This window comes from Lissotriton helveticus, chromosome 8 (genome assembly GCF_964261635.1).
Source record: "Lissotriton helveticus chromosome 8, aLisHel1.1, whole genome shotgun sequence".
Taxonomy (NCBI): domain Eukaryota; kingdom Metazoa; phylum Chordata; class Amphibia; order Caudata; family Salamandridae; genus Lissotriton; species Lissotriton helveticus.
The window spans coordinates 1,103,453,879-1,103,475,455 of record NC_136069.1 but is presented as its reverse complement, the minus strand read 5'-3'; positions in this window follow the sequence as shown (position 1 = coordinate 1,103,475,455).

Here is a 21,577-nt window from a genome sequence, read left to right as displayed (position 1 = left end):
TTGCGGCACTTGCATCAAGCTATTTACCAGTCGCAAACGGGCCGATTCACAGAATAAGCCCCTTTGTGACCAGTAAAAAGCCTTTGGGATGCCACAACCCCATAGGCATTCACAAAATATTGCGATTACCTACTTTGCGAATGCAGTTAGGTAATCGCAATTTGCAATTCCCTAAATGCAATGCAAGAAGCATTCTCAGAATGCGACTTTGCATTAAGGAATCGCAAATTTACATCAACTTGAAGTTGATGATAATTTGCAAATCTTCAGAAAAATGCACAAAATTGCACTTTTCTAAATGCCATGTGGCACATACACATGCCCTTAGGGCATGTGTGTGCGCCACATGTGCACACATACCATTTTTGGGGATGCATCAGAATGGCCTTTTGGTCCCCTTGCACCCTAGAAATTAGATTCGCAATTTGAGATTACCTAAATGGTAATTTCAATTTGAGAATGCTGTTCCATTCATTGCTATAGGCCTCTAGGCCCATAGGAATGAATGGGAAGGCATTCCCTAATAGCGAATCGCATTTTGCGATTCGCTATTAGGGAATGTGTAGGAATTGCAATTTATTTTGCAATTCCTACATGCATAAGGAATTGCGAGTCCTTAATAGCGATTCCTTAATAATCGCTATTAAGGAATGTGCCCGTTAATTATGTGTTTGCTGCCTGTATTACAACCTCCAGCTGATATCATAATACAACAGGAAGTAGAGAAAGCACATAAACAAATATATGAATTAATGGCTATTGATGTATAGCATATAAATGCATTGAATACTAGAATATCATTTTGTTTATGCTTCAATAATGATTATCTCATTGGAGTGTGTCTATGTGACAAAATATGCATTTATTCTAAGCACTGTGTAATGCCATCCAAAGACATGTAAATATGTTTCTACCATATATGCATATATTTTTTCACTAGTGTAGGATATAAGTATCCTAAAGAGGTGATTGTTGGTAAAAAATAAATATATCACCTAGTAGTAAGGGTATTTTAGTGTAATGACAGAACTGCAACTCCCAGTGGAGTAATTCAGTAGAATTGGTATTGCTTTTTTCACATGGTTTTGATGACTTGCTTAAATAAGTCACATCGAAATTCATATCTACCCAAAGTTGGAGATTTTCAATGTAGAACAAATTAAAATTAGCTTGAAAAACTTACTGAAATAGTTAGTTCAGAATTGAAAACAGTCAGAGGTATTCTGAAGATCAAATTTGTTTTGATTTTGTTTGGGGAGGAATGAATTTTCAAAAGGCTTGATGCAGTACCCTTGAAGGAGAAACTTTTTTTCACTGTTGCAACTCCTCTGTCTACCAATGAGGGTTACTAGTGTGGCCAGGTAAGGTGGATTTTCCATAAGAATAGGAGAGTGTGGATGGCAGAATATTTTAACTACTATTGATGTCAATTGAAAGCCATTGTATGACACTCAAAACTGGGTATATTTAATTAATCTTCTTTGGTAGAGATGAGGCAGGTCGATGTATGAAGAACTGCCTTGATCAGGACTAGAGAGGATAGAGGATCATCAGACATATGATTAATCCAGGGGCTGCTACTCTCAATTATGTGGGTTCTGGGCATGTTTGGTTTTCTTTAGTAAGTGCATAAAGAAGTTGGCTGAGTGGGGTAGTCTATTGATGTGGAATGATATTGATACAGTATTGTCATTGATGATGCCAAAGGATTGTACAGTGGGAAAAGGGTGGAAACAATTTATTTTGAGTTTGTCAAGAAGTACTGGCCCTGATTTAATTTGGAGCTTGTGTCATGAGGTTTTTCTCATATTTTATTGTATTTATCATCATAAGTTATCATTCCATGCTGGAGTTTCATGACACAGGATGAGAGGGTAACAATATCTAAGAGGGAAGATGTCTGTAAGTAAAGTTCACTGATGAATTGGTGACTGGAGTCTCTTGATCCTAATATAGAGAATGAAGAGAGTTGTGATAAGTGTAAAAAACATTGGATGTGAAGCCTTGGGAAACACTGGCTGCCAATGGTGAGTTACTAGATATGTGTTTTTAAATATTTGCCTAAAAATAAATAGGAAAGAAAGAAAACATTTATGACTTTACTACAAAAGCCCATTCTTTCTCCTACTATGCTTAGCAGTTTGTGGTGGTCAACAGTGTTGAACTCCACTGTTAGGCGAAGCAATCTGATTAAGTATGGAGCACCTTTAATCAGTATGCAATGTATACCGTTGCAATCTTCAAGGTGACTGTCTCCTTTTTTCCTGATATTCCCCCATTTGGACAGGTAAGCATCCTTCCTGGCTATCCTCTATGGCAGCTTTCCATCTGCGTCTGCTCCATCTTCTAAGTGTCGTCCAAAAGGCCTGACATGGTGACAATGTGACATATCTATTGGCATTCTTGGTACCATATCCTCTTACCTCTTTATAGCTGCTATTTCCTGGGATTAACATGGACACTTTGGATACAATCTGACCGCTGATATGATGTAGGGATAACAGTCCTCAGGCTTCGTGGTGAAGGTAATATGGGGAGCCGCCAAGATCCAATGGCTTCCTTTGGCAGTGCTTCTGCACAAATCCAAAGGTAAAGCAATGGACTGTGTAGCTATGTCACAATTTAAAGCAAACTTATTATTAGTAACAAATGACCTGCCTCAAGCCCTGCACCACTCTTCACTATCAGTAGGATGCACGGCCCTGCTGTCTATTTGTTATAGATACAGGTATTTGTCTTTAGTACTGAGGCAGTTATCAGGTTCTCAACAAACCAAGGGACAGAGAGGGCTTGATGTAGGTTCAACGTACATGCCCAAAATGTACCAGAAGATAGAATAGTGCGAGGTTCTTGCTAGTGGACTAGTAAGGCCACTGAATGTGTACTCCAGGTGAAAGAAAGGGAGGGGAATTCCTCCTTTCGGAACTAAAACCCTCACACACGCAGCAAACAGTGCCGATTGTTAAGCTATGCAATGTTTCGCTGCTTAAATGCTTTGACCAAGCGTTCTTTATAGCTTTATAGAGAGGGACACTACAATTGAGTGTCTCGTACTCCGCTGTCAACTGATGCGGCAGTATTGACTACTGAGATAAGGTGAGCCCACCATTTCTGACTACCACGGTGGATAGCACCTTTTTTAACGGAATGATATCACGAGGGGTGTGTCCTGAGCACGAGCTCAACTTTGTTGTATTTAGAAAGCCTGTAAGATTGTGTGTAAATGTCCACAACATTTGAAAAACTTTTTGAGATAATGCTTTCTCTCACAGTTGTGATTTTATATTTGTTACTCCAGGTCGACCGCCATTCTCCAGGGTGAATTTCCTGGGAGAACAATGGGTAGGTAGATTTGCACCATACCTTTCACTGTAGATCGTTGGTTTTATATTCATGGTCTTGAGGAATGGCCACATGAACACATCTGTGACTTATTTAGGCGAGAAACATGTTGACCTTTTGTGGGTTGAGCGAAACCTTTGTCACTTTATGAACAAAACAGCCGCCCCTCTCTTATCCTTTTAACCAGGGTGGGTTCCCATCAGAATAAAGTTATTACTAAGGGTTCCCTGACCTGTTGTATCTTCACTTCCTACATTTACACCACACTAGGCCCCTCACACCTATGGCACCAATACGGCGAGGAACAAAAGATCTCCGACAAAGAGCCTCTTTATGGGTGCTCATCGAGCATTGCAGCGCCGGCTCACCTAGGAGCAAAACCCAGATGATGAAGCATGAAACCTAGCTTGCTGGGTGTGTCAGGGTTTTAGTTCCGAAAGGAGGAATTCCCCTCCCTTTCTTTCATCTGGACTACACATTGTAAATGTAAATGTAAATGTAAATGTACAGGAATTTATATAGCGCAAATCACCGAGCGGTTTCTAAGCGCTTGCTTAGGGAACCCGTCCTGGTATTCCCCTGTGATATAACCCCGGCAGGGTATCCGCAAGGTGAAAGCCAGGCATCCCGCCGCGAGGGGCCGTTGTGGAGATTAAGCAAGCTATTGCCCAGAGTCGCAGAGTGTGAACCCGTGAATCGAGTAGGCACCGGAGCGAGAATTGTCGAGTCCATGGACATTTTAGGACTCAAGACCCCGCCGAGCCGGGAATTGAACCCTTGGTCCCGGGCTGACCTCTGCTTCCAGGTCTGCCTCCTCTAACCAGTGAGCCACACATTCAGTGGCCTTACTAGTCCACTAGCAGGAACTTCGTACTATTCTATCTTCTGGCAGTTATCAGGTTCCCAGCAATTTAAAGCAGGCAAAAAATGAATATTTCTGGATGCTTGACAAGATTGGTGTCTTATACCAAGCTTTATAGCTTGTGAGAAGATAACGGGAAGAGACATTGACTCCAGTGTACCTCAATCTTGTCAACTTTTCAGTTTATTGAAATCTGTATGGGAATTGCAGCAGCATTCTAGAGAGATTTTTAACTTTTGTACATTTAAATAGTTATCTGTGCGAGTACAATTGCTGCCTCTGAAAATGTGGTAAAGACCCTAAGAAGTAATTAGTGGTATTTATATAGAAAGCACAGTAGAACAAACCACCATTATTATCTTTATAAGCTCGAAAACAGCAAAAGGGAAAGCAACAATGTAAATGTAATTTGTAAATGTAAATGTAATTTGCACTTGTATAGTGCCTATCACCCAGGGGTCTCTAAGCGCTGTACGAATACCGCTGGGGAACCCTTCCTGGCCCTGTGAGGTGCCCACTCCTGGGCCACCCCAAGGTGAAGCTAGGCATCCTAGCATTGTTAGGGCCGGTGTGGAGATTAAGCAAGCTATTGCCCAGAGTTGCAGAGTGGAACCCATGATTAGAGTAGGCACGAGGCGAGAATTATCGGTCCGAGGACATTAAGCCCAAGACCCTGCCGCAACGGGGGTTGAACCCTGGTCCCGGGCCAGACCTCTGCCTCAGGGTCTGCCACTCTAATCGGTGAGCCACACTTCTCCAATGTTTTGTTGTGTAACTGTGAGCAAAAGAATATTCATATTTGATGTTTTCTCCATGACTACTCCACTAGTTTCTTATAGAACATGGGACTATTGAGGAAGTGGAAAGATATTCCACATGATCGTAGTACAATAACGAACCTGAAAATGCTTTAATGATGTAAGAAGAGCTTTATGTGGAGCCATTTGTAAAATTGGGATGGAGGGTGCACTAGTCTAAGGGCTTGAGACAGAGGGCCTCATTTAGGGTTTGGCTAAGTGGGAGGAATGACATAAATTGACAGTGCCCCTTCCTTGCCAAACCTGTGGTTTTTCCACCCCACTTAGAGGTGATAAAACAACTGGGTTGCATTGGCAAAGCCTCTGCTCACTCCACTAATTTTGAACCTTGACCCAGTCATATATCTGTCACAGGACCACTGAGTTGCGGTTGTGTTCACCCCACAGGATGACAGTGCCACCATCACTTATTGTTCCTGCCTATGTCCACCATGTGTTGTGTGACAGACACTAGCAGGGAAAATGCAGAAAGACCTCTAAAACAGGGATAACATTATCAGCATTTCGGGCAACTGATGTTTTGGAATTTTGTGTTCTCAGAACAAAAACATTTGCTGAGCATATGCTTTAAACATGGTGTAGTGTAGTTCCTATTTTCCCAATAGGCTCTGCGCATTGGAATAATCTTCAAATAGTATAGACGTAGGACTGTGGTTAACTAGGTCTTCTACTGACGATATTAGACTTAAAGTTATGTGTGCCAGCTAGCTCAGAGTTCACTAGAAACTTTCTCGAATAGGCAAGGAGGAGTTTAACCTCCCTGGATAGACAAGAAGGGATTTAGTTTCTGACAACCATAGAACATGACAACTTTGCTCCCCCTAATCAAGAGTATATCTCTAGAGTCGTGTGAAAACAAAAGACAATCATTTTACTCAGTCAGTACGTGCATTCTTAGTTTCACCAGATTGTAGAGAAAAGGAAGAGACGGGTGTGTTCAATAAAAAGGTGTTATTTATTGATCAGTCTCTTTTCTCATACAAGAGAAATGAATCGCTTTTATTGCAATACTTATAGTTAAGTAAAGTGCATACAGTAAAAGCAGGATTATAAAATAATACTGTAAAAGCATGGATATGGTTTCTTAGCCATATGATACTTAAAATGGATAAAAGATATACATACATATATACATTGACTAATCGTTCTCAACTGGTGCTTCTAACTACGCCTACCCCGGTGTACCTGACCTAAGCCTAATACGTGGGCTGGAGTAAATAAGTAGCAGTTTAAGTTAAGTTTGCTTTGCCAAGAATCTGACTCAAGAATTCTCTGTAAGGGGTTAGTCAGTTCAGTACCTGGGATTTAGAAGGCTGGAGGGTTGGTATCTCTGTCTCAGGACTCGGTATCCCAGTTACCCGCGAGGGCAAGCCGGGAACGCCGGAGGCTGGATTTCTCGGCAGGAGAAAAGGCAGCGTCTCTCTCAGCGCGTCAAAAGGGAGGGGCAGCTTCCGTGGGCTTCCTGCATCAGCTGGGCTCTCCGGCAAGTAGCGCTGCTCCAAGCTCGTCACCACCGTGTGTTTGCTTAGGGCAGCGTCGGTATATTTATACCTGAAAGGTGCCGAGTTTGACGTAAGGATGGACATAAGACGTCAGTAAGAATGTCATAAGGACTGGTCGTTCTTACATTCTTTTCAGGAGTTCTCGAACGTAATCAAAACAATAGCTGCGGGGGATTTTCCTGGTCTGCTGGAGGTTTGGTTTGTTTTGAGAACTCGGTGTGCTTTCTAGGGGGCTGGAGGAATAGGGCTTGCTTAATGTGACAGCATGCGCTATGACTTAATCTAAACGGGTTTCTGTGCCGTTGTATGGCCATTAGTGAATTAATAACCGGACAAGGGTCAGAAATAGGAGTATCAATATAGGTACCTAGATAAACACACTACAATGGCACCTGCATGGAAAACGTTCAGTCCTGAGAAGGAAGCTACCACAGTTTTCTTTATAGCACAGAGATCCCACCAGGCAGTTGGGGATATCCATGTAGGGCAGACAGTCCTCTGCCAAGGTTTGGAACTATGGTCTCTGCTCCCGAATGGACCCATGGGCCATCCTCCAGTGTCTAAATGGAACCATTACATATTTTAAAGGGAATAAATGTGACTCAGGTGTTCCACTTTCCTTTCAAAGTTTTTTACGTTAGAGCTTAGATGTGGGGTGTTGGCACTAACAGTAGTACATGTTCATGGTGAAAGTGAGCTAACAATTCATCCAAGTATGTTGATGATGAAGATAGCCCTAGACAAGCACTACTCTTAGTTACTAGACACAGTGAAAATGGAAATCTCAATGATAATGGTTATATGATGCTGAAGCTAGGTTGGCAAAACAAGATCAAATTAGAAACCATAGTTTACCAACACCAATAAGGACCAGCACATCCATATCACAGATCTTCAAGAGGACTATGGGAAAAGATATGGTCAGCACTGTCAATGTTAATCCAAATCCACAACAAATTTCATCATCACTGTCATCACCAGCCAACTGCAGAGTAGTTAGTCAAAACAGATAAAATATCAGAAAAAAGAAAATTTCAGATATACGCCTTTCTTACACAGGATGGATAAAGACAGCACAATGTGTGGTATTGGTTTATCCATGATGGAATGTGATGGGGTTCTCTGTGATACCATGGAGGGTGACATTGTCCACGCCAAGATGGGCGTCTGTTAAGGAGCGCCTGCCGGGAGCTCCGTGGGCTAGGGAAAACTGTTCGGCTTAAATCCCCTGAAAAGTCCCTGCATCGAACCACTGCCCTCTGGAACCGAAATGCAACAGTCCTGTGATCCTGCACAGCTGCCAACAGCTGCAAACAGAGTCTGGAGTAATGTTGAGGGTGACACAGTGGTACTATGAAGATCTGAATGGAAGGCAGGACAAAGTAAAGAGCACAGCACAGTGAAGAAAGTGATGGAGAAGCTCGGGAGCTTCTACCCTCACGGTGCATGTTGTCAGCCATCCTGCAACCCCAGTGCTGCCCTTTTGCTAATGGAGGAATGGCAGCCTGAGCCGCAATCATCGACTGACTACAGGGGCTCATTGATGCTACCTCAACTCCTCCTCCTGGAGGAATTGTATAGAGCAAGGTGGCCATTTTGTTTCTGCTACAGTCCCTCTTTGCTACCAGCCGCCCTCTGCCTGTGGTGCAAGAACAGCCCCTGGTGCTGGAAACTGCCAATCATGACCCAGTAGTGGTGGTACAATAAGAAAGCATACAGGGAGAATAGCTAGACCCTCAAAATGCCCGGATCAGCAAAACAATGAAAGAAAATGGAGAGAAAAGGAGGCGCAGTTGATACACGAAAATAGCGGAAGATCAAGAGGTGAGCCCGATTCTGTATGATGCACACTCGATTGACCCAGATCCGCCTAAAGGAGTGCTGTGTTCTCTTATTAGGATTGTCTGTGTGCCGGGTCCAGATGTTGCGACCGACCCCCTGATGTTTCTTGACCAACTGATTCTCCATCACTTCCCTCAAGCTCTGGCATCACCTGAAACAGGAAAGGAGAGAAGGGCCCTGCTGACCCACCTCCCCTTCGACCCATACAACCCAACCAGCCACCCACCCGACTGCAGCCGAGACAGTCACGGGTGTGTGGGTCACCATCTGCTTAAGTGCCTGTGACAATGCAGCGGCTAAACAATCTGGTGACTTGTCACCTACTGAGAGCTCCCACTGACGTGCTGCTACAGCTATAAATGCAGCTGAAGCCCATTTTGTGTCATGTCCAACAGCTCTTCACTACCTCCGGACCCCTGATACCCCGATACAGCCCTTGCCAATGTATGCATCTATCACCATCTCGTACCTTGTACCACTATGCCTTATTGCTCTCACTCTTTATTCCAGTACTAGCAGCCCGCCCCGGCGTTGCCCGGGGCAGAAGGGGGCTGGGGGCAGCATCGCACCAGGAGAGGTGCAGCAGAGCGGCCGGGAGCAGCAGAGCATACTTGCAGTGTTTCCTTGCTCCCGTTTTTTTGGTCCTGGCCGCTTCTGCCCACGTTCGTGTCCGCTGTTTCTAGCAATCAGGCTTCCCCGACCCCCGCCTGCCCCGACATTGTCCATCATTTTGGGCCCCCGCCCGCCCTGTCCCCCGCCTGCCCCGACCCCCGCCTGCCCCGACATTCTCCCCCGGAGCCTTACCTTGTGAAATGCTGAAAAGTACACAATTATGGCAGTATAACGAAAATATCACAAAGGCCCAGTGTTGAGGCGCTCTGCATAAATGTCCATGCCAGATCTAAAATCGACCCTTCTGTTTTGCTGTAAGTCCCCGTCCCCCGCCTGCCCCGACCCCCGCCTGCCCCGACATTGTCTGTGTTGAGGCGCTCTGAGTCCCCCGCCTGCCCCAACATTTTCCCCCGGAGCCTTACCTCAGCCGCCGCTCCTCAGTTCATCGCTCCGCCGCTCACCTCTCTTCCCGCCGGTCCGCTGTTCCTCACCGGCCGCTCGTCACCGCTCCTCCCCCGCGCCATGTCCACCCGGTCTGCTGCTCCTCACCGGCCGCTCGTCATCGCTCCTCCCCCGCGCCATGTCCACCGCTCCTCCTCGCGCTCCTGACGTGAGCACGCAGGTCGCGGCCAGCGCTACTTCTCAGGGACTACCTTTTTTTAATGTACATTTTTTTAAATATAACGTATTTTTTTACTTTATATAGCCTATGTTCATCTGCACACCCTGAGGATTACAAAGATGTATCGGGTGTGTGGATTGGCGCTGTGGTTCCCGAGTTTACCCTCCTCAAAGCCTCAAAGTTCTTCCTTTATAATAGTAGTATAGATATTAGGCCCATATGTTCTTTTTGCTCATGCATTGGTTTGCATTGTTATCACAGGCCATATGCTATGCTATGCAATGCTATGCTTACATGCTTTTTTCAGTTGCTCATTTTACCTCAACACCACTGTTCATGCACACACTGCTACAAAAACCGGCATACTCCATCCCCCACTGCCCTTCATATACATTATTGTCATGTATATGTGATGATTTCATGTAACGGTTTCTATTTGACATGTCACTCGTATAATTATCACTGATGATAGTTTACTTCCTTATATATTGTTGCTATGTTGTTCATTTTCATTTAATTGTACTTGCCCATATGTAACTCGGGTAACTCTTTCTTTGCTAACTATGTGAAGCTCTCTGTTACCTTCAGGTCGAGTTCGCTCTATCCAAACTTTTTTAATCAATTGTAGGGATCTGGAATGTGCATCCTATGAAAGGAGCAGTTGTAAGGTGGCCTTAGAGGTGGATGGGAGATTTCTGTAGTGTGGATTGTTCTTAAAGAAATAAAGGAACCAAGGGGCATATTACCAAGCAATAGCGATAATTATCGCTATTGCTTGGTTAGAGACAAAATTTTACCGCTGAGCTGCGGCGATTTTTACCGCAGATAAACCTTGGTATTACCAAGGTTTATTGCAAATGCGATAAAAAACGGCCGCAATGCATGAATATCGCTGAAAAGTCAGCGATATTCATGCATTACCGAGCTAATCCTCTTAGCCATGTTATCCACCTCCCATTGGATAACATGGCTAAGAACTGCTCAGGGCAGGTGTTAGCTTTTGGAGATATTCGCGCTTAGCGCGAATATCTCCAAAAGTTGGTAATAGGAGATAGCGATGTTAGCGACAGTTTCCAGTCGCTAACATCTTGGCACGCCCACTTTGCATGTCATTAGTGATAAATATCACTGACATGCAAAGTGGGGCCCAAGATGGTCGCTATCTCCTACTAGCTGTTGCTAACTGGTGTTAGCGACAGCTAGGTAATAGGGAGATACTTTTATCTCCGCTTTCTTGGCATTTAAAGCCAAAAAAGCGGAGATAAACCCCCTTGATAATATGCCCCCTTGTTTGTTATCTACGTGTAATGATTTTCTTTACCACATTGGAAACGATCTGGAACTGACCACGTGGCTGTGGATAATTCAAGCTTGATGAAAAATAGGAAACCAACAAAGGAGAACTTAGAGGAAAGTCTCAACACACATGGCAGGCAGCACTGTCTAGAGATGTTTATTAGTGAAAAACAGTTCCTTCGCTCACCATCGTTAATACACCAGTACAGCAAGTAACTTCTGTATGTTTGTTACGTACTGTGCAAGCTGATCCGGTTTCAGCATACATCTGCATAAGTCCCAGCATTTCGTGTGGACTCCTTCAATCAGACTGTGTGAGCGTTGTCACGGGGAACTTTTCCTTGGCTTGAGTCTTTGTTATGTCTTCTTGAGAGAGGGGATACTGTCTGTCTGTGTCACAGGTTTTGGCGTCCTGACGCCAGCCCCGTTTGTGTTGCTCCAGCTGCATCTTCTTGTATTAGTGTCCTGATGCCAGCTCCATTGTGACGTTCCCATCACCTTAGTGCCTCTACTGTCATGCCTGCGCACCTGGAATTATTGGTTGCTGACCAATGGAGCAACGCTTTCCTTTCAGGTGTATCGCGCAATGCTGTGTTGACGTGCTAATTACTCAGGTGTTTTATCGAGCATCAGAGACAGCCCCTGTTGGTGTGAGTCATGGAGGACTACTTTATTATTACATTGTCTTGCTCCTGAGGGACAAGAGGTCTTCGAACATCTGCTAAACTTAGTAGATATTGAAACTGAGGGTTACATGAATATGATGTGTGTGCAAAGAAATTGGATAATCACTATCTACCCAACGTTATTATGATTCTAGAGTGGTATCATTTTGGCAGGAGGGTACAGTGATCTCAGGAGTCAGTTGAAAGCTACACTACTGATTTATGCAAAATGAGTGCTTCATGTAAATTTGAGGATCTAATTGATGAATGCATCCGGGACCAGTTTATTCTTCAATGTAACAATGAAAGAGTCAGGGATGAGCTATGGCAGAAAGATTACCCTAATTTGGGCGAAGTTATTTTGGTTGAAAGAAAATCAAACATTCATTAGCATGTGAGGAGATTACAAATAAAGAATAATGATATGATGAGAGAGTCTTTTAGAAAGGATACAGAGTGTGACAAAAGATAAGTAAAGATATAGCACCCCACGTTGGTGCCATGTAGCACCTCAGTTGCAGCACGAAAATGATTTCGCTTCCTCAGGACCAAAAATGTTAGGTAAGGACAAAAGTGTTGATCATCTAAAGGAAAAATTCAAGGGAAATCATTTCCGTTGTGGAGCACATGGACATTTAGGGAACAATAAGGTCTGTCCTGTCTGGACTGTGCAGGATCTATGGGAAGTTAGGTCATTTTGCAAAATGTTGCAGGTCTCAAGATAAATTGAGGAAATTTAGAGAGGTGAATGTGGAAGATGATTGTGCGCATGACAAATGGTTTTTTGTTGAGATAGTCTTACAAGTAGCACATCAGGACAAGTATGGCACCATTGATTTGGTCAATATTAATGGTTCTGCAGTAAGAATGGTGCTCGATTCAGGTGCCAAGATCTCTCTGAATCCAAGGAAGCGTTATAAAAAGGAACAACAAAGTAAGAATATTTAAGCCTGATATTTGGCCCCTAGCTTATGAGGGGCAACCCATCAAGTTTCATTGGTATTTTATAGGAGAAATAGAATACATGGGTATTTTCACGGTGGGGAAAATCTACATTTCCACTAAAGAGGACAGGATCATCAGTTGGTAGCGCTTTGTTCGCCATAAGTTGGCAGGGTATGCTCAGACGTGAGTCCCTTGCTCACTTTGCCACTGGATTCAAGCAAGCCTGGCTGAAGACGGATGAAATGCCAGAAACCGGTCCTAGGAAGCTTGTTTCCGGTCCAGGGAAGGCATGGCTTGGCAGTTCGGTCTGGACTGTTCCCATGAGGTACAGGGTCAGACTGATTTGCATATGGCCATGTCTGAACTGGGGTGGCAGAGTGGGCTAAAAAATGGTGATGGATTAAACCCAGATCTGTTGACTGGGTGTGAGTGTTTGATTGGTTCATATGCTCCGTCCATCACCACCCCCTTTTGTACCGCTTTGTTCGCCATAAGTTGGCAGGGTATGCTCAGATGTGAGTCCCTTGCTCACTTTGCCACTGGATTCAAGCAAGCCTGGCTGAAGATGGCTGAAATGCCAGAAACCGGTCCTAGGAAGCTTGTTTCCGGTCCAAGGAAGGCATGGCTTGGCAGTTCGGGTTGGACTGTTCCCATGAGGTACAGGGTCAGACTGATTTGCATATGGCCATGTCTGAACTGGGGTGGCAGAGTGGGCTAAAAAACGGTGATGGATTAAACCCATATCTGTTGACTGGGTGTGAGTGTTTGATTAGTTCAGATGCTCCGTCCATCACCACCCCCTTTTGTACTCCTTGGATCTCAATAATGAACAATCAATTGTTTTGAAAGTGGTTAGTTTGCAATCTGTGAATGTTGTGAGAGGTAAAATTGACAGTGTGGAAATGATTCAGGAGAAGGATGTTTGTGATGGTGATTTAACCAAACATGTGCATACTGAATTTTCTGATATTATTACAAAACAATTGGGGTGTTTAACAGATTATTAGCATAAGATTCTGCTGAAGTAAAACATAATTTCTAGTGTGGGCAAGGTACGTGGGGTCCCATTGGCCATGAGACAGGCCATGGCAGAGAAAATTGACAACCTTATTTAGGAGGGCATTATAGAAGAAGTATAACAACTGAGTGGGTTGGTGCATAAGGCATTGGGATGTGAGATTATGGATGGACCTAAGGAGGTTGAATAAGGCTGTGGTCATTGACAGATATCCCCTCTCCAATATAACAGAGATGTTGACACAACTGAATGGGCCAGTGATTTTTTCCACCCTAGATCTACGTTCTGCCTATCACCAGATTAAGCTGCATAGGGTTTTGATGGACCCGACATTGGTCATTTATCCTTTTGGTCTAAAATGGTTTACTAGAATGCCCTTTTGGTTTAATAACAGCAGCTACTGCATTTCAAAGGGCTATGGAAGATTGCAAGCCATTGCAAGACTAAAAGTGTATCAGGACAATGTGTTGATTTATGGGCAGACAGAAGTAGTGCATGATCAGTGTTTTAGAATGGTTTTGGAAAGATTTAGAAAGAGAGGTCTTACCTTTTAAGGAGAAAAGTGCAAGATTGAGTGCAAGGAGATTATATATCTGAGACACAAGTTGTCTGGAGAAGGAGTGAGTTCCAATGAACGGCTGATAAGGACTACACAGAACTTGCCAATTCCTAAGAACAAGGAAGACTCAGTTTAATTTTTAGGATGACCAAGTATTACAATAAATGTATTCCCAGGTTTGCCAGTCCTACCAATAATTCGAGAGGTTCATTAAAAAAAGGTGCAGTATGTGTGGACAGCTAAGTGCACTAATGAATTAAAAAATATAAAGGGGGCATTGTCGGAGGCTCCATCGCTGCAGTCTTTTGACATTTTGGAGGATTCTATTTTGGTTACCGATGCTAGTTGGAAAGGCTTAGGTGCTGTATTGAAGCAAGGACGAGGTGACAAAGAGAGGGCGATTATGTTTATCTCAAGGTAGTTAGTAGGACCTGAATACAGGTATTCAGTAATAGTAAGAGAAGGATTGTGTATTTATTGGGCTATAAGTCAATTAAGGAAATGTATGTGGGGTACAGGTTTTGTGGTAAAAATGCATCACAAACCACTAAAAGATGTCTTTCCAGAAAAAAGGGATAGATAACTGCTGCTGCCTTTTGAGCACCACTGCTGTGGGGCTAAGGACTACAGGGCCCAGGACGCCGAGGGCAAACTGCCCGCCCCCCGCTGACTAGGAGCTTTATTAACAACTCGCATCTCCCTGCTGCTGCTGCCTTTTGACCGCTGCTGCTGTGGGGCTAAGGACTACGGGGTCCAGGACGCCGAGGGCAAATCGCCCCGCCCCCCGCTAACCGGAACCTCTAAAGGCAAATAGCTACTCCCACCCCGCGGGACGCGCGCGGGCGCGAGCCGGGCGTGCCCGTTTGAGCCCGTTCGAGGACGAGTGAGGACGGGACGGGGCCACTCCCTTTCGCCTGTATTGCACGGGAATAGGCTAAGGTCAGTTTAAAGTTATTTTGATTACCTTTGTCATCCCCTCTGATGGAGCATTTCAGTGTCAGCTGTATCCTACCTGACCTAACAAGTCCTTGTGGCATTTTAACACTGATATGGCTAGCTTAAAAGTCGATCCCAGGGGGGTCGTTTATAGGAACTTTAGACCAATTTCTCACTAGGGCATCATCGATGCTGCCCTACCAAATAGACATCACGGAACGAAGACTATCTCTGGACCCTAATTTTGATAAGCGGTCCTCCCTGGGCCGGTTGGCACAGGTTCCATCACCCAACCGACAGGGACTTCCAGAAACACCTAATAGGGGGGCCGGCAGAGAGGGTCGTCATCAGGTTCAAGTAGAAATCAGACCTCCGGTATCCCCAGTTGGGGTGGACGCTGTATCACCGGCCCATGATGCATCTGCCCACAGTAAAGGGCCCATCCTCTAGGAAACTTCAAACTCGCTCTGCTACCAGCTCAAAGAGTGGTCCTGAAGCTGTGGTAGCAGCAACTAAAAGGAAGCGGGGGTGCACCATTGAATAAGAGGAAGGCCAAAGTACAAAAATGTTACAACGGGGGAAAAGACCAAACGCCAACAGTCATCGAGAGCCCGGCTACTGTCCATCAGCCAGAACAAGTGCCTAGGACTTCTTCAGCGTTTAATGATGTATGCCCGACAGAATTGGGTGAAGAGTTTTGGGCTAAAATGTAAAATATTTTTGTCAAGACTTGCCGCCCTTTGCACGATAGACTTAATGCCATTGAAAGCAGACTGATATGTTTAGAACGACTGTATGCTGCTGCTTTGGGGAGGGGGTAGTTCCCCGTCCATTAGTAACTAATAATACTACAGAAAGGCCACAGGGGTATGACAATGTTTCTTGTAATCCACCTGTATCGCCCATAGTCAATCTCTTAGACCCGACACTCCAAAGTACTCCGGGACGGAGACATGAGGAACAAGCTGGAGAGCGCACTGAAGGTCAATACAGAGGGGTATAGATCTAATGAGTGGGTAAGGGGTGGTGGGGCACCAAATCTTCAAGTTCAATCTTCTAGGAGTGCAAGCCGGAACCCCCCAACCACTGAAATAGAAATAAATAGACTGAATCTTCCACCGGAGTCCGCCCCATATGTGGTTGTCCTTGTTGGAGTTCCAGCATTGGACAAAGAGAAAAGGGAGGACTATGGTGATCTTAAGAACAAATGTGTTTATTGTCTCAACTCCAATAGGCCACTACCTGTGCATGCATCTAGTGAAATTCTATTTGCATGCCGTGTAGAATGGGTAGGGACACGGACGAAAAATATTGAGGGTGACTGTGTAGTTATCAACTTTAGGGATGGAAGGGAGGTGGACCATATTTCCAACTGGACCCCTGGACATCCTGGGCTGCAAATTCTATCCTTGCCTTTGACCTACTTCTATCCCACTCCCACCAGCCCTGGGGTGGTCGGGATACTCTGGATTCCATGCCACATGCTACCCTAGCAGCCTGGTTGAGAAATAATAATAATGCCACCAGAAGCGACTTGCTCGCTCTGACCAATAGATACAGTGTCCTAGACCAGATTGATTGACGCCGGACTAACGGCCTAGGTACACAGTACACTAAAGCAACAAGACCCCAGTGGGGATGGATAGCTAGAAAGGACTTAGGGTGTGTAGTGGGGGAGGTTAGGAGTGGTAATCTTAGGATGGTTGTAGACAGTCAAACTCCCTTCCTAGTGAATCAGGTGGTCGATAGAGCCACAGCTCCCCCAGAGGTTGGGGGTAGGCACTTAGAGAGCGAGGCAGATAAGACTGGGCAAACTCTCTCTGTAAATATTCCTGAGGATCATTTTGCTCTGGGGATTTCCCGAATTTAGCGTATTCTGAAACTGGGGTGGGGGTGTCAAAGGAATCTATCAAAATCCTTTCCTGGAATGTAGCCGGGATTTAAAACAAATTGTTGTGCCCAGATTGGGGAACATTTGTGGAAAGAAATGATGTCTGCCTATTTCAGGAGACCTGGGCATTGGCAGATGTACAAAGAAGTGGGTACTCTGTCTTCAGTGAACCGGCGGCAAAGAAGGGAAGGGGCAGACCTTCTGGAGTACTCAGAATCTGGGTAGGGGACCCAGGCAGACCAGACCCCCACTGAGTCGCAAGACGTGCAGTCTGTGCTTCTCACACTCCCAGGAAATAGACAAACTGCCCTAATAAATATCTACTCGCGACCAACCCCGAGTGGGAAGGAGTCCGGAACTATTGACCAACTTGGCCAGTTTATTTCAACTCTGGACCCAGCAGTTACCTAATCATGGGTGGTGACTTTAATTGTCAGTTTGAGCCACTCACTGACCCAACCCAAGATGGCCCAGATGATGAGGACCAGCACTGGCTTATCCCGGAACCGCAGATTCGGGTGGTGAGAGCTTGGACCCCCTTAGTGTTACAAATTAACTCTTTTACCCTTCTGTCCTCTCTTAGAGCCTGTAATGGGAGGACAAACTCAGATAGACCGGGACGAATGACGTTTAATAGAGAAGGCCAAAATTCCATCCTTGATTACATCTTGGTGGAAGCTAGAACCTGGGGTATGGTCTTGGATTTCAAAATCTATCCTAGGAAAGATAGTGACCATAACCCCCTGGTTATGTCGCTGATACCGGGGAGTCTCGGCCTGTCAAATCCAGATCTTGACCCAAACTTAATAGGCCCTCCGCTTTTACTAACTAACAACAGGCGGAGAGTCAGGGGGCCAGAAATATTAGGTTCTCCTAACAAACTTGCTGATGTCTACCAAAGGGCTCTGCCATGCCTTAACGACATGGCAGAGGTGGAGGACAACGACCCGCATGTAGGTTTTAGCGACGAGCCCTTGAACATTCATCAGGGGCTCGTGTGGAACCCTCTCTGATATGTTCTATTCAGAGGGGAGACCCAAGGTAAAAACAGCTACTGTCCAGCCCTGGTGTAATGCCCATTGCAGGAAAGCCAAAAAGGATCTAGTTTGTGCAGTCAAGCTACAGGACAAAACCAAGATTAAGCTATACCGGCATCTGTATAAGCAGGTTACCCGGAAGGAAAGGAAGGAGTGGGAGGCAGATAATTGGGAAGATCTAAGAATTGCACTAAAGTCTAAAGACTCAAAATCCTTCTTGACAATAGTTAGCTGTGGGAGTAGGGAAGGAAAATTGGCCAATAAACCCAATATAGCTGCAGCGGCCTGGGAAATGCATTTCGGGGCTCTGTATGCCCCATCGAGTAATGATGATCCTGTGACCCCCCCTCCCATGCCCCCCCCACGAGTATCGACTGGAGGGGGCCTGGGAGATCACACTTTCGGATGTTGAGGCTGCTATTTTGAAATTGGCCCCAAATAAGGCCCCTGGTCTGGATAAGTTACCGGAAGACCTGTACCGTTCAGAACCGATTATATGGGTCCCTTACCTTTGTGTTCTTTTTAACGCTATTATAAAAGGTACGTATCCCCCGGACTGCGGGGTGCTGAAATAGTCCCTATCTATCAAAAAGGCTGCCCTCTTAAACCATCTAACTACAGGCCAATCAGCCTCATAGACATTACCCAAAAATTGATGGGTAGGAATATCCTGGTCCTCAACCTGCCAAAACACTGCCACATCTCCCAGCACCTGCGCACACTCCACTGGCTCCCCGTCGAGGCGAGAATCACCTTTAAGATGCTCACCAACGCACACAAGGCCCTCCACGGCACCGGACCAGCATACCTGAACAGCCGACTCAAATTCCACGCACCCCAAAGGACTCTACGATCAGCCCAGCTTTCCTACGCCGTGGTCCCCCGCACCAGAAAGACCAGATCGGGAGGCCGCTCCTTCTCCTTCCTCGCGGCCAAAGCATGGAACGCCCTTCCGCTCCACCTCAGACAGACAACATCGCTCCCCATCTTCGCAAGAAACCTCAAAACCTGGCTCTTCGACAGACCCCCTCCTTGATGGAATGGAACCTGCACCCCCCCTCCCCCCCACCCCTAGCGCCTTGAGACCCTTACGGGTGAGTATTCACGCTTTAACAAACTTCTGATTGATTGATTGATTGATCCTGGACAGAATACAGACTTAGATGGAGGATAATGAGATTTTGTCCACCTTCCAGGCTGGTTTCAGGCAGGGCACATCAACTGTGGAGCAGTTAATTAGACTCTAGGTCCTATATTGGAGAACAGTGATTGTAGAGGGTGGCAGCCTCTACATGATCTTTGTTGACCTACGGTCAGCTTTTGACCTGGTACCTAGAGATAAACTGTGGAAGGTATCACATGAGTTGGGTTTACCTTGCTACCTTCTTAATGTTCTAATGAGGCTTCATACTGGCACCTACACCCAGGTAAGGTGTGGGAAGCAGGGTGAATTGTCATCCCGCTTCCCGGTTAAGCAAGGGGTATGCCAGGGCTGCGTCCTTGCACCTAACCTATTCTGCCTGTATATTAACGGTTTGGTAGATCACCTCCTTGGTGCCAGAAACATAGATGCCCCGAGGCTAGTCACTGGTCAGGTGCCTGCTTTGATGTTTGCGGACGACACCCTGTTGTTGTCCAAGACATCAACGGGCATCCAACATACCCTGGATGGCTTTGCCGACTTTTGTGTGTCTAGGGGATTGGAGATAAACTTGGATAAAACCAAGTTTATGATCTTTAACCCGCCGAGGCAGACACGCCCCAATCCCCTCTTGGGAGGAATTCCTCTCGAGAGAGTAAAGACCTTTGAATATTTGGGTATCACCCTAGGAGAACATTTAGAATGGGACCCGCAGCTGGCTAAAGCTGCACTTAAATTGACAAGAGTGGTGGGGGGATCCAGAAGCTGCATAGAGAGTCTGAGTTCAAGCCTGCTCGAAATCTATAATGTGCAGGCTAGATCGGCAGCACTCTACGGGGCCGAACTCTGGGGGCACCAAAAATCTCCCAGTCTAGTGAAGGTAGAACATACTTTTTTGAGGAACATATTGGGCCTTCCTGTGAGTACACCACTTGCACCATTTCACATGGATCTAGGGCTGCTCCGTATTGAGGAGGTCATGTAATTACGCCCTTTAACATACTGGAATAGACTGTGGTCTGTGCCGGAACTCGTGTCCTATAGAAATGAATTTAGGGAAACATGGGATGCCCTGAGAGGCAAGAATATTAGGTGACTGACCCATTTAAGAAAATAAGTTGTAGGATAGGCCTACCGGAGCTCTGGGAGACCCATGATGTTGCCTGTCTTGAGATTTCTAAAACTGTGTTCATCCGCCACTATAAGAATTACAACCTAGCTTCCCTTCATGTGAGTTCAGAGGTGGGAAGATTGACCACTGAGTTCCGCCAAGTCAAAGTAGACTACAAAAAAGAAGAATTTCTAGATGTAATATTCCCCACACTAGCAAGAAAATTGTATATGCAATTTAGATTGGGCACCCTTCCACTTAGAGTGCTTTCTTGCAAGTGGGACAGCAAAAAGTGTAAGGAGTGCCCTATCTGTGGTTATCACTTGGAGAATGAAACTCATGTTCTTTTCTTCTGCCCAGGGTATCAGGGTGCACGTAAGTACTGGCTAATTCCAATTTGCAGAAACCAAGGTTTCCGCCAGTGCTTACACGCTATTAGAGTGTTAAAATATGACACGCACCCCCCTATCATTTTTGCTGTTTCGCACTTCTTGAATGCAATGTGGCACAGACATAGGAAATCGATTATTGCAGCTAGTGTATAGCACGTACTCCCATTTAAATCAATATGGGGTTCGATAATGAATTTCTAGTTTAATTCTGTTTTACTGTTCTGTATAGCACTGTAATTTTATCTAATTGTATGCTAATTGTATTTTAAATGTAGTCTATATTTATTATTTTAATATCTGTATTGTATGTATTTCTATGAACTTTTATGGTCCCTTGAGGCCGAAATAAAGTTATCGAACGAACGATATCCAGCAGAATTTGTAGGTGGGTCATAGCACTAGAAGAATTCAACTTCAAGGTTCCATACATTATGGGAGCTTAGAACAGGGTGGCCGATTGTCTTTTGTGCCTAGTCACTAATTCTCAAGATGATGCGAAAGAAGAGGAGACATGGGATTTTGGTAAATATGATGTCTGTGAGGTCACATATTGTATCATAATGAAGAGGAGTGGAAGGAGTTTGTGAAGGCTAACATGTGTTTGCAAGAGGCTATGGGTTTGATTGAGAGTGTTTGACAGTCTATACAAGGGGTGAGTGCTGAAGGAAAAAAGTATTCGAATGTTTGAGAGGAATTGTGAGTATGATAGGGTCTGCTGTGTAGACGTACAAAGCTGGTTCCTCCAGTGTGTATTAGAGAATGGTTGGTACATCTTGGACATCAAGGTCATCAATGCATATGTAAAGCCAAAGAATGAATCAGGCTACATTTTTGGTGGCCTGGGATTGACTTTCAGGTTGAAAGATTCAGTAGTGTCACAAGTGTATGTGAAGTGACAAAGTATGCAAAACAATAATTCAGCCAATGGTCTTGATGGAGTATCCAGGGAAAGCATGGTAAAAATTCGCGCTGGACATTTTAGGGCC